We start from the raw sequence: 12,651 nt of genomic DNA, 5'->3' as shown, positions 1-12,651 counted from the left end.
GGTCTTACTTTAAAATATGATAGTCAAGACTTTTTGAGATAAGCTGGAGAGAAGGTAGGGGAGAAATAGATAGCTGCTCTAAAGCCACTTTCAAGACAGCTGGATCTACATGTAACCCAGGAGATCGAGGCAGATGGCTGTGTGCCTAGATCCTCCCTGAACTGTGGTTCTCAGGGATGTCACGGGGCTGAAGCAGCTTTCTGAATCGTGTTTACATGTCCATGTGTACAATACCCCTGACCATGAGGATGAAACACCATTCAATCATCCCTTACACCCCTCTAATTTACAATTAGATTTCAAAATCATTGTATCATTACATGATCATTTATTCCTCAAACCTGTAGGATGCCGAGCTAAAAGAAAATCAAATTTCAATGGCTTCTTTTCTTTCAAGGACCAAGACGTTCTTTCACAGTTGGAATACGGATTAGAGGATAAATCCAAGTCAATGGAAACAACTTAAGAAATGAACAGAGGAATATTTCATTCCTATATATACACAGTTTTCACTGTGGCAAAAACAGAGTTACATTTTAAAAAATGAGAATTTTTTGAAATTTTATAGATATTAAAGACATTGTTTTGCTTATATTCCCTTTGGTTTACCAAATGAAACTCACTCTTTAATGGGCATTTCTAGCATTGAGTGCTAATAACAGCAGCTTTTTAAAATTTTTATTTTTCCCCGGTCAAAGACCAAGGGCAGAGGTCATCAAGAGGTCAAGTCTAATCTACCTACAGATGTGGCAGGCTTAACTATGGATGTTCAAGCCAGACATTGCCAGCAGAACCAAATCTCTTCACCCATAGGTGAGTTTTTACTAGTAATCACAGAGACTTAAGAATATCAAAGGAAATTCTGTGGTTTTTGTGTGTGTGTGTGTGAGAAGGACCAGTCCTGAGCTAACATCCAATGTCAATCCCCCACTTTTTTGCTGAGGAAGACCGGCTCTGGGTTAACATCCGTGCCCATCCTCCTCTACTTTATATGGGACACTGCTACAGCATGGCTTAAGAAGCGGTGCATCGCTGTGTGCCTGGGATCTGAACCGGCAAACCCCGGGCCGCTGCAGCGGAGTGTGTGCGCTTAACCACTTGTGCCACTGGGCAGGTCCTCAAAGGAAATTCTTTATTAAGAACCAAAGTTATAGATTCCTATCTTGGGTTCATTACTTTGAATTTTTGACCCAAATCATATATATCGATTGGACCATGCTCAATTCTATGATCTTTGGAAGATTCAGCCTACAGCTGAAGAGAAACAGATGCGACACCAATATCTTATCCTCTCTGAAGTCCAACTGAGAGCCCCTGGAGTCAGAAGTTTTCAAGACAAGAAAAAGTCATCCTTCTGAACAGAGAGAGTAGAGGCTATTCAAACATTCAACTTTAAATTGTTAACATGACTCGTTAGAATGTGATGGAGCAAGCATAATACCTTCTAAGTTTCAAGATTTTTCTCCAGAATACTGAGATGGATGACCTTGAAGGCCAATTTCCCCATAAATGTATTTATTCAGTGATAAAATTAATTTCCCTATAAAATAATTCCCATAAAAATGTTAAAAATATATCATAGTCTCTCACTAAAAGGAAACGAAGCAAACTGAGCAGTTGAATAGCGGTGCAATAAATTCCATACAATGATCTTACTGCAGCATTATGTACAATAGTGAAACTGGATGTAATCCCATTTCTATCGAAGAAGTAAACAGATTATGGTATTCCTGTTCTTTGGAATACCTCTAAAACATTTAAAATGGTAAGTTAGAATGATGTGCACTGATAACGGGAAACGTCTATGATATATGGTTTAGGAAACAGCAAATTGCAAAACGATGTAGTTATGTAATTTATGTTAAAAAAACTTTATGTGTGTTTATAAATACATAGGAAATGTCCAGAAGAATAAACCCCACCTTGTTAACAACAGTTCCCTCTGAGTAGAGCAGTGAGTTTTCAGGGAAGAGGATGAAAGTGGAGGGTTTCGTTTTCTATAGATCTGTGTAATTTGACATTTTTAACAGGATGTATTTCTTTCATAATTAGAAAAATGAGTGATGTGGCCATTTTGTGCAGGGCAACAGTATGATGTTCACCAGTCTCTGTACTGTATGTTACTGCACAGCACGGACTGTAGGAGAAAGCCCAGGGGAGCAATGAAGACAAAGAAGACATGACACCCGCAAAAAGTCAGTGGAGTATTTCTACATAACAAACCTTCCAGGCGAGTGATGGTCAGTGTCCACTGCTCCAGCTCTCGCAATAAACCTAGAACCTTCCCAGGATAAGCCGGAGGACCACGCCCAACTAGTCCACTGCCTGCCCGGGGCCTGTTTATGCAAGGTGACTGCCATCAATCAGATAATGGACTCAGGATGGGGTGAGAGGCGGAGTTCCAAGTGGAGATTCAAAATGTACCAAGAAATTTTGTGAAGTGAAGGAAGCTACTCGACCTCTCTGAGCCTCAGTGTCCCCCCCCGTAGAATGGGGATCACAGGTCTACTTCACAGAGCTGTTGGGGAAGATACATAAAAGTGCCTGTGACAGCCAGTGTCCACATTATTAACAAAGTTGTATCTGACTTCAGAATAATCGATGAAAAGAATAATGTTAATGAGACCAAAGACGAGATGCCCAGCTTCATAAGCAGCATGAGAATGAGAGGAGCTCTGACTAAGCAGGGTTCTTCACAGCTCCACTGGAGAGGACGAACACGGGCTACACCTGGATAAGTCAATGTTGTACAATGACTCGTGTAGTGAGGGTGGGTCCCTAAAGACACTGCGAAATACAGTTACACACAGTGGCTCCTAGAAAACAACTACAAAGCAATCAACACAGCAGATAGGAATAGGAAAGGGGCAAGCAGAGGAGGGTAAGAGCCACAAAATCTGATGGAAGACACTGAACCACGATGAGCGCCCAGCTCTGTCAACAGCTGTTGTGGTTGCGCTAGGAGATCAAACTTCTGAGAAAGCCATTGTGGGGACGCTGGGAGCACAGTGGTCACTGCAGCCACACCTCAACAGCAGTGCATCGGAGCACACACACCCCAAAACTTTCCTCTCCATTAATTCTTGTTTTAAGATGATGTATATCTTCATGTTTCAATGTCTCCTTCCAACCCTTGTGGACGAGTGTTGTCAGAACCCCCTGAAAAATGCACAGGCCAGAGTAGGATGGAACACTGGGCGCTGGGGGAGCAGCGCTGCACCTGACCACACGGACTATCACCTGGGCCTATTGAACACGAGAGAAGAATCCGAGGATGTGGTCTAATGAGAATTCCCTGTCTTGCCACATTCAGAGACACCACAGAGTTTCTCGTCCATTTTACAAAATAACATTTTACAAAAATGTTAGAGAATTCATGTGTCATTTATTCATAAAGAGGCAAATTCTTGACAAAGTGACAGGGTCCAGTTTCCATGACCAGGTTTTTCAGTTGTTTTGATAATATCCCACATTCAGGAATCGGAAATGTAACCTACTGGGATGTGTAATATAAACAAGGACTTTTTTTCATGTAGATCAATGCCCAGATTTTTGGGGAGGACATAAGTCGTGAAAGCTGCTAACCACTCCTCCACAGGTTTCAATAGAACTTTTAAATTAATTTACCAATCTCAGGAAAAGAGATTTTGGCCATTCAAATTTTTTATTTCTGCATTCAAGTGTACAGTACAGCCAAGAGAATAAACAGAAAAAAATTGACAAGAAGATCTTGCTTGCATTTCATCTTTTGCAAATAAGCAAGCTATTTTATGCTCTGTTCCTTTCACTATTCTAATCAATTTTTAAAGAATACGGTACATCTGACTATCCCTGGGCGTGTTTATCCGGGAACTTTGCCGGAATCCAAAGCAGAGATGTTAAAGCTGACGAATTTCAAATGCTGCCCAAGTGCTGTCTACCTTACACATCCGTCTCCCAAAGGTGGACCACCGGTCTCTTCCTGAGGGATCAGAGTCGTCACCTGTGTCTCTGAGAGACTGGCCACTCAGGCCTGAGCTGAGATTAGGTGATCAATCTAAAGGGCAAAATACTTAAGCTATTCTCATCTTAAGGATGCTGTTTCAGAGGCCTCTGCACTGGAATGGGTTGGTGAAAATGACCTACTAGATACTTTCTTGGGAATTGGCTTGTTCTCCTCTGCTCTTAGCGGATCCTGGGGAAAACAGTGATTAACCTCAAGGATGCCTCAACTTCCACATCTGCAAAAAAGGCAAGCAACAGCCAATGTTACCACCCTGTAAAGCTCTTAAGTTGTGCTTGTAAGAGGGGCCACAAGGGCGAATGTCTCCCAAAAGCTAATGAAATGTTGGCACTTTGGCTGGAGAAGGCAGAGGGCAACATGCAAAGTGGAAAGTTTCTGGGATGTCAAACCAGTTCCCATAAGCATTTTAGAGAAGCACCTGGCCCTGGACTAGGTAGGAGGCTGTGGAAAGACCCACAGGCATGCAGGTGGGAGGAGGAATCAAGCCACGGAGGGAGGTGGTGTGGAAGAGGGATGAGTCTGGCTTCAACTTTGGACAAAAGCAGTTGCACGCTGCAGGCCCGAGGCTGCCCATGCAGCCGCCACACCCTCCTAACTCCCTGGTCCTTCTCGTCCCATCACATCCCTCCGGGGCTCAGTCCACATGGAGCAGGTGCAGGACAAGTGTCTGCAGCCAATGACGGTTTTGCCCTCAGCCAAACACACACCACCCTGTTCCTCCCCTTAGGGCTAGGCACCGCCCTGTGCCCAGAGCATCCTGGGAGTTGTAGTCCTGCAGCCCTTCAGGCTGCCTGCTGGGAGCAGTTAAGAGACAAAAGCTCCCAGCATGCACAGCTAGGGGCCCCAATTCCTGCCTCGTCCCTCCGTCCCTGGGCCCCAATCCTCTGCTTCTCCACCCCACTCTCTACCCCGCCTCTTCTCTATACCACACCCACCCTTCATGCCCTGTGTACCCCCCAGAGTATGCGCAGTGAGGATGGACTGCATCCCTTGAGCCCAGTACTCAGGTAGGGGTGGGGCTCACCAGACTAGCTGTTGCTGAGGATGCTTGCAGCCCTATTGGAAGCACCCTGGTCAGTATTTGAAAAGTAAATTCAATATCTAAAATGGAAATACCGGGTGCCTGGGATCCTGGAATTTGCCTTTTCAAGGCCACCGGTCCTACCATCCCCTGCATCCCTCCAGGCTGCCATGATCCTCCCTCTGGACCCCGTGGTCAGTGTCGCTGCAGAGATCCTCCCTTTGGACCCCACCCACCTGAAGGGCCCATACCTTGGTCAGGCATCTTAGAAGGACTGCCCTGAGACATGTCATAAAAAGGAGAAAACATCACAGTGCACAGCCCCAATTCCTGCATTGTACAGACAGGAAACTCAGATGCACTGGTAAGTGACCCCTAAGCCACTTTGGGTAACCACACTCATGCCCCTTGTCCGACGCTGCACACAGGCTTGTTCACTGGACTTCTTTATCCCAGTGTGGACCTCTTGGCCTCGTTAACACAGGCAACAGCACCAAAACTTCTCGTTGCTCTTTCCCACTATGTTAGGCAAGTTTGTGTAGGAAGGTAATATGCAATTTCTGCTCTACTATAGGGCTGGCTCCTTGGCAACCAGTTTTAATATCCCTTTTTAAATATACCCTCAGAATCACAAAATAATTAAGCAAAATAATTTGTTGCTGTTGGGGGTTATGGTGATAATTCTCTGAAGTCATTTTTCCATTTAGCTACTCTGACTCCAAATACTACAGCACCACATGCTTCTCAGACTGGTGGATGCACAGCTCCACTTCTTTGCAGAGAGGATGCACAACAGCAGAATATCCGTGGCCCGACTTTCTGGAGCATCAGTATTACTACAAGATTTAGAAGAAGCAAAGTTATGTCATTTCCGAGGTAAGGAGTTAAAAACTTAAAACTAAGATGAGGTGGGAAAGTCATATGCCATTAATAATTGTCAGTAATCTGTGCCTGAAATGTCAGACTGTCTCTGAGAAAGAACTCTGAGACCCTATTTCCCATTGTTTTCAATAGGAAAAATTAGAAAACATAGCAAATCTATCGAAAAACCCTACCAATTTCCTAAGTCATGATATGGCACCTAGACATAAGTTACGAACATCATGTGCTCCTTGTTTTCTTCCTCATTCAACCCAGTCCCACAGGTCTTGAGTGCATGCTGTGAACACTGCACTGTGCTAGGTGTCGAGGCCTTGGTGTGCATCATCGTGGGAGTGGAACTTGCTGGAGAAAGATGACATCATAAAATCTCAAAACCATGCCAGTTACCAAATTGAGGCAAGAATGGAAAGACCCAGGGGACCACACAGGGTGAGGGCATTAATAGATACTTGGGAGTATTAAAATCTATCTGATGATGTCATGAGTGAATGTGTTCCACTTTAAAACAAAACCCTGCTGTTATTCTGAGATATTGAGTTAGGATCTTTGTGCAAATATGAGGATTTAAAATGTTTATTGATGTATAACATGCGTACAGAAATATATGCAGAAGTCATCCATGTAAACCTCAAAGAATTATTATAAAGTGAACACACTTGTGTGACCAAGAACTAGCAGCAGCTTCACTCAGACCTGGACAATCCCTTTCTTCCTCCTTCCTCCTCAAAGGTAACCAATATCTTACCAAAAAACACTGTATATCAAGTTTGTCTTCATATACAAGTGTTTTATTACAGAAAATTTCTGTTTTATTACAGAACAATATCTGAGAGCATTCTGCTCTGTGGATGCCAGAAAAATTTAAACAATATACAAAAAAACAAAATAGCATAGTAGACCCATCACCCAGCTTCAACAACTACTAATCATCTGCCATTTTTGTTTCATCCACACTCCATCCCATTCCCACCTCACTTTATTATTTTTTTAGTCTTTTGTGTGTGTGTGGAGGTAAGATGTACAGTGAAAGGCACAAATCTCAATTCTACAGTTTTGGCAAATAAACATGCCCGTATAACCTTCACCCCTTTAAGAATAGAATGTTTCCAACACCCCCAGAAAACTCCTTCCTGTTCATTCTCAGGCAATTTTTTCCTTCCCCTGAGGCAACCTCTGTTCTGGTTTTTTCACCATGGGTTCATCTTGGCTGAAATCATCCCACGTGTATTGTTTTCTGTCCAGCTTGCCTCCCTCGGCACGAGGTTGATGAGACTCACCCAGCATGTGTGTGTCAGCGTTTGCTCCTTGGCACGGCTTAGGGTGTTCTGCTCTGTGGATGCCCCGCAGTGCTCTCATCTTCCTCCTGGGGACTTGCAGGTCATCTCCTGCGAACATTCTTGTACAAAAGCTTTTTGTATGCTGTTTGAGTCCTTTATTAGCATTTAAGTGACACACATTTTGCACTTTTTAGTGGTTGTTCCAGATTACAATATACATCTTTAACATATCACAGCCCACCTAGACTTAATAGTGCACCAATTTAATCAATGTAAAATATAGAAGCCTTGCTACAGAACAGTTCCACTTAACTCTGTCTGACCTTTGTGCTATTGTTTTCATAAATTTTACATCTACTCATGTTATAAATCCCACAATACAGTGTTATAATTTTTGCTTTAAATAGTCATAGGACTTTTAAATAAATTAAGAGAAAAAAGTTAAGTATTTGGAGGTAGATGCTTTGAGGTTCTGCAAATGTACTGTTTCTTCTTTAAGTTTCACCCACAGTTTTTGCATTCACCAGTCAGTCTTGCCCACAGTAATTATTACTGTGGTGTTCTAGTGGCAATTTTCTATTTCACGCTATCCAGCTGCGGTTATTATTTGGAATTCTGTGAGGAAGATTCCCCTCCTCCCTCTCCCTTCCTTCTTCCTCTCTGTCTCTCTTTCTTTCATTCTTTTTTCCCCCTTTTTTCTTTCTTTCTTATTTAATCTTTTTTATATCAGTATAGACTCATGGATATTTATTTTATTCTCTGGGTAATAATCCAATGCTACCATTATTTATTTTGTTGCTCACAGTTTTCCAACTTGAGCCATTGGGAAGTCTTTCAGATTGATTGCTTTTGACACATCTCATCATTTTCTGTGTTTTTTTTTTAAAGCACTTTCAGACTTCCTGGCACTACAAGATGCTCCAGGCTTATCTTGTATTTTCCATCTCCAGCCCTAGAAGTACCCATTTCTCCAAGAAAACCTGCTTATTTTTATTGGAAAATGATATTTAGAAACCAAGATCTAGGAGCTAGGTGTGCTCATTGATACTAGGGTGTCACTGCTTCTAGACCCTCTCAGCAGAGCTTGGAAATGTATGTATGAATATAAACTCAGGTATACACATCTATCAATCGATCTATCAGTCTATCTATCAATCTGTCTATCTGGATAGATATATTAAAAGAGACATGGATTCATACTGATAATTCCAACTCCAATCCAGCACCACAGAGTTTATTCTAGCATTCTCCTTTTGCTTATTTGTAACTTCTTTCACCAACAGTGAGAAACTTAACTCCAGTTAGCTACAATATATTTACTAATGTGTCAACTACTTTCAGAATTGCTAATCCATACCCTTATGAAAAACAAACTTACCACCTAGAGTACAGTGTTTGTGTCGAGTACATTAGTTTTACAGTATCCCGTCAAAACATTGTCTTCCACAGTTACTCAGGTCAGGACCTTTCATCTCCACACCTACAGTGTGGTTATGTCACATGCTTATAATACAGTGAGATTCATTTGTCACTTCATTCCATCTGAGTTCCCTAGCATCCTGATTGATTTTTAAAATTTGCAGAGTAAAATTCACTCTTTGTGGTTTACAGTTCTATGGGTTTTGACAACTTTATGGTCGTATATCCACCCCCACAGTACCATACAGAGCTGTTTTATTCACCCTCAAATTTCTCTCATGCTGTCACTTTGTAGTCAACCCCTTCCCCCACTCCATCCGTTGGCAACCACTGATCATTTTCCATCCCTGTATTTCTGCCTTTGCTAGAATGTCATATAAATGGAATCATATACTATATAGCCTTTTGAATCTGGCTTCCTTCCCTTAGAGAAATGCATCCAAGATTCATCCATGTTGTTGTGTGAATTAAGAGTTTATCCTTTTTATTGCCAAGTAGTATTCTAATGTACCGATGCACCACAGTTTCTTTCTCCATTCACCTTATGAAGGACATTTAGTTTGTTTCCATCTTTGACAATTATGAATAAAATGGCTATGAAGATTCACACAAGGATTTTTCCTTAAACATTAGTTTTCAATTTGTTTCACTAAATACCTAGGTGTGGGATATCTGTCACATAATAAGTATATGTTTAACTTTATAAGAACCTGCTAAACTGTTGTCTGAATGCAACTATCATCTTGCATTCCCAGTTCTAGTTGCTCCTAGTCCTCACCAGCACTTTGCAGTTGCAATTTTATTGGTATTTGCAATTTTATTTTTTTATTTTAGCCATCTAATTGGTGTGTGGTATCTTGTTGTGGTTTCTGCTTCCTTTATGAAAGTGAGTTCTGCTAAGAATAGGATCCTGTGTTGACTTTTGGGTTTTCTTTCTGTACTTGAAAGATGTGAATTTGTTGTTGATTTGTCTATTTTTTTTTTTTATAATATATCATCCTTCATTCACGTTATTTCTCCTTCTATGTAATGTCTTCCCTGGTATGTATGTATTTCCCTGAATGCTTTCAGGATTTTCTTTTTATCTTCGGAATTTAACAGCTTGACTATCATGTGCCGAAGTATGGTTTTATTTTGTATTTTATTTTGTGGGTTTGTTGACTTTCTTAGATCTAAAATTTTAGATTTTCCACCAAATTTTGGAAGTTTTATGTTATTACTTATTGATTTGCCTTTCTGTCTCATTTAACTTTTCTGTCATTCCTCTCTCTGCTGGGGACTCAATCATCTCACAGGTTGTAAGGCTCTCTTCATTTTCCTTCAAAAATTTTACATTCTTTTCTTCAGACTGGATAATTTCTATTGCTCTGTCTTCATGTTTCTTCTACTGTTTCTAATCTACTGGTAAACTCATAAATACTTTTTTTTATTTCATCTTCCTATTTGGTTCGTTATTATAATTCCCATTTCTCTGCTGAGTTTCCACATCTGTTCATTCATTATGAGAATATGTTTCTTTACCACCATTATCATCTTTATAAAAGCTAATTTCTTATCCTTGTCTGCTAATTGCAACAACTTGGGGATAGTTTCTACTGCGTGCTTTTGGTCATATATGGATTACATTTTCCTATTTCTTCAAATCTCATGCTTTTTTAAATTGTGTACTGGAAATCATGTATGATAGTTATAGAGACTTTGGATTCTATTGTATTCCTCTGAAGAGTGTTGTTATTTTTCTAGCAGGGAGTTAACTTGGCTGGACTGAAACTCCAATCCTATCTCCTTTACAGTGGGCATAGCTGAAATCTTCAATCGGATCTTTCATCTTCCAACTGCTGTTTTTACAATAGTCCCTCTGGGACCTACCCTGCATGTGTGTTGTTCAAAGATCTGCCAATTTGGTGTGTGTGGGGGGGAGACTTTCATACATATTTTGAGATTTTCCTCTTAGTGGCTCCCTCCTTTCCAGAATTTCTCCCCTAACTTTCCAGCTACTCTGGCACCCCCAAAATACATCCTCTAACATTACAAGTAAGACTGTAGTTTCTCCCCTGTCTGGGCCACGTACAGATTTTGGAATGCTTTGAGTTAAAAGCCTCAAGCTTGCAAATATCTCCTGGTGCAATTCCCATCATTCAAGGGAAGACTCCCTCTCAGTTCTGCTTGCTTTGGAAGAGATTTATACATACACACATATACACATTTATTGTATGTGTATTACATATAGATACATGAGTCTATGTAAATATATATATATAAAGTATATATATATACTATATATATACAATATGTATATACTATATATATATATAAAATATGTATATACAATAAATATATAAAATATTTTATGCAGATTTTATCACTGTTATCTGTGAGAGTGTTAGTTCAACAAGCTACTCCACCATTACTGGAAGCCAGACCTCGGTTTTGTTTCTTTTTTGGATTTTATATAAATGGAATTATACAATACATAGCCTTTTGAATATAATTTCTTTTATGTATCATTATGGTTGTGATATTCATCCATGCTATTGCATGTAGCTAGTGTTCGTTCATTTGTTGAAAATAATTAATTATTTAATGGTCATAAAATATGCATAACATAAAATTGACCATTTTAACCATTTTTATGTGTACAGTTCAGTGATATTCAGTACATTCACATTATTGTGTAGCCATAACTTCCAACCATCCACAGAACTATTTTCACCTTGCACTGAAACTCTGTGCCCATTAAGCAACAACTCCCTGTTATCCCTCCCTCTTGCCCCTGGGAACCACCATTGTCCTCTCTATTCCTATGAATTTGACTTCTCTAAGTACCTTATATGAGTGGAATCATACAGTATTTTTCCTTTTGTGGCTGGCTTTATTTCACTTAGAATAAAGTCTTCAAGGTTCATCCATGTCATAGCATACGTCAGAATTCCTTCCTTTTTTTTTTTGTTTTTTGGTGAGGACTATCGGCCCTGAGTTAACATCTGCCAATCCTCCTCTTTTTGCTGAGGAAGACTGGCCGTGGACTAACATCCATGTCCATCTTCCTCCACTTTATATGGGAAGCCGCCACAGCATGGCTTGCCAAGCAGTGCATCAGTGCGTGTCCATTATCCGAACCGGTGAACCCCTGGCCACCGCAGCAGAGTGCACGCACTTAACCGCATGCACAACCGGACCGGACCCAGAATTCCTTCCTTTTTAAGGGTGATTGGTATTCCATTATGTTATAAACCACATTTTTTTTTTTTTGTCAATTCATCCTTTGATGGACACCTGGCTTACTTCAAGCTTCTGGTTATTTTGAGTAATGCTGTTAAGAACACGGGTGTACATATATGTCTTTATACCTCTGCATTCACTTCTTTTGGATGTATACCCATAAATGGTGTTTGAGATTCATTTTTTCACATGGGGGAGGGTTCCCCACACCTCCAACAAGAAATACTTGGAATGGCAGCTGCTCGTCAGATAATTCAACTCAATTTGATGCTGTCAACCCAGAGATACATCCGATTCCACAGGTTGAGGGCTCAGTCCTATAAGACTGCACACCCACCCAACCTCACTTCAACTTCATATGTTAGTTAGAAGCCCAGGCTGTTTCCTGTACTTCTGACTGACAGGCTGTAAACCAGAGCTTCCCACAACCTCCTCCTTGGGTTTGATTAATTTGCTAGAGTGGCTTACAAAACTCAGAGAAACATTTACTAGATCACCAGTTTATTATACAAGGATATAACTCAAGAACAGCCTGTTGGAAGTGGTCCATAGGGAAAGGTATGTGAGAAGGGACACAGAGCTTTCATGCAATCTCCAGATGCACCACTCTCCAAGCACTCCTTGTCATTGTCAACCTGGAAGCTCTCTGAACCTCCTTCTATTGGGATTTTTATGGAGGCTCCCTCACGTAGGCATGATCAATTATTAACTCAGTTTCCAGCCCCTCTCCCCTCTCTGGAGGATAAGGGGTAGTGCTAAAAATTCCAAGCTTCTAATGAGGGCTTGGTCTTTCTGGTGACCAGCCCCCATCCAAGAGCCCACCCAGA

Source organism: Diceros bicornis, chromosome 27 (genome assembly GCF_020826845.1).
Source record: "Diceros bicornis minor isolate mBicDic1 chromosome 27, mDicBic1.mat.cur, whole genome shotgun sequence".
In the NCBI taxonomy this organism is placed as follows: domain Eukaryota; kingdom Metazoa; phylum Chordata; class Mammalia; order Perissodactyla; family Rhinocerotidae; genus Diceros; species Diceros bicornis.
This window is presented reverse-complemented; position numbering follows the sequence as displayed.